Consider the following 2,520-nt stretch of genomic DNA (forward strand, 5'->3'; position numbering starts at 1 on the left):
AATTTGCAGAATTAATGGTGAACTTTGGAGGTTCTTGAAGTTGGATGTAGGATCTTACGGTTTTCTTTTTGAGGGAATTTGATGAAATATAACATATAATGCTGCTAATAGGATTTAATATAGGGTTTAGACAGATTTTGGGTGAGGGGGGATGACCAAAACGTCCCTAAAAATCAAATTATTCTCGAATCTGTCCTTTGGTGGACTGTTTTGATAGTATGAAGTAGATCAACCATAACGTTTTACTCCGATATCCAAATTGGCTGAAACTAATTTCATTAGAAAGAGGACTCTCATATATTTCCGTTAATATATAGTATATCACCCAGATCATTGTGTACGAGGAGTTATGATCGTTTGAAATTGATTCAAAAATTCACTTTTGATAGGCTGAAGTAGATTGACCATAACTTTTCGCTCTGATAGGCAAATTGGATGAAACCAATTTCATCAGAGAGAGGACTGATAGATCTTTCCGTTGATATATAGTAGATCACCTAGATCATTATGTATAAGGAGTTATGATTGTTTAAAGTTGGAGAAAAAATACGCCAGGCCTCAGTACTTTTTCCTGCACGTTTTACTGTTCACTACTATTCACGATTCGATCGAAATGTTCATAACTCGTCGCTCGGGTGTTCGTTTTGGATGATCCACATATCGTTGGAAATATTATTCGATAGTCTACGCAATAGTGGGTCATAATCTAAGACATTCTGCATGAAAAATTTATAGTTCATTTTAGAAGATAGAACCCAACACATTTACGCACAAAATTTCAACGAAAAAATTCTCGAGGTATTACATGACCGTGATGGACATCCCGAACCATGAAGGCCCGAGAGGCCTTCTAAATTGTAATCATACATACCATTCATATATAGATAGGAAATGCGGAAATAAAATCTTCTACGGAAACATGGTCATAATGTAAATTTAGTTTAACAATGAGGAATAAAATCCAATATCAACTGAACATCGTCTGAAAATCATCTGCGAAATCTCTACTACATGATCAAATAACAACTGTCTGAAAACTAGAACAAGGCCCCAGTAGACCAAAACTATAATAAATAATAACTGTCTGAAAGAAACTAGCCATTCTGAAATATAGAAGGCTCACTAACTGGTACTCTTCACTCCTGTTTGATGAAATCTACTGCTTATCAGGACCCCTAGACTGTGCCTCAGAACCTGGAGGGAGGGGGGTCAATATAGATGTACTGGTACGCAGAGCAATCTAAAATAAAGCTTTTATATAAATAAAATAGTTGAGATCTAGTCATAAATATCATGAAAGATATAATTTTCAAAACACATAGACATTCTTGAAGAAAACATAATAAACCTTTCTGTCAAAAGCTTTCTGATCTTTGTATTACTTCTGAGTTAGGTGGAACTTCCCTACAAGTCTGATATTCCATGGGCTATATGGAATCTGCCATTGACTCGGTGGGAAAGCCCCCAACCCAAGTGTCTCGCAAGGGTTGTAGTGTCTGAGTCTGATATGCCACAGGGCACTAGGCCAGTGTATAATAATATACTCGGATCGGCAAATCACGATTTTAGGAAATGAGTTGTCTGAAATCATGCCTTCTTCGGGGAACCACCTAAGCTTTCTTTATGTCCAATTTTATCCTATTCTGAATCATGTATTATTCTAGTTTCAACATCTGAAATATCTAACTTCAAACATGCATTCTATTCTGTTCTGAATTACCATAGCATTATCTGGATTGGTGTCATCACACCAAGACTTTTAAGTCCTATTTATGAGCCATAATGCATCATGCATGATTCTTTCATTGCAACATAGTTCAAACCACCCAAACATGCAATTTAACAAAGGAAATTCACGTTCCATAAACATAAGTCAAAACTATGCAAACTTTCCATGCTTTCAATAAACAAGTGGTGGTCATGTAATCTTTAACAAACCATGCAACCCTTCTCATTATATGTTTATGTTCAACATTCATCAACATAAACAACCCTCTCTTTTTTGAAATCAAAATCATAATCCAAATATAACATTGTTCAAGACATTTCATAACATGCTTTTCAAGATGCATTCAAACGATTTCATAGTATATCATAAGTAAATCATCACAAGAGAGGGATTTTTCATGAATCATGCTCTCAATTCAATCATCATCCTTAAAGCACATGCTTACAATATATATGTATTTTAAAATCAATTTAGGGGAAAGACTAAAGGCCAAAACCATATCATCAATGCTTCTAAAGCATGAATATATTCATAAATCTGAAAAACCCTTTCTTAAAATCAAGATTTTCATACCCATGAGATTTTAGGAAAACCCCGCGTACCTTAAATTAGAAGCTTTTGAATGAACTCTAGCTTTTGGGATTCTATACGTACAATTTATGGGTGCCTCTTGTATCCATCGCAATGGAGATTTCAAATCTCAAAGAATTAAGGAAAACCTATGGTTAAATCTTGAGATATTTGGGTTTTTAGTTTGAAAACCTAGGGTGAGTTCTTGATGAATTTGAGAG

Source organism: Capsicum annuum, unplaced genomic scaffold, assembly GCF_002878395.1.
Source record: "Capsicum annuum cultivar UCD-10X-F1 unplaced genomic scaffold, UCD10Xv1.1 ctg4207, whole genome shotgun sequence".
NCBI lineage: Eukaryota > Viridiplantae > Streptophyta > Magnoliopsida > Solanales > Solanaceae > Capsicum > Capsicum annuum.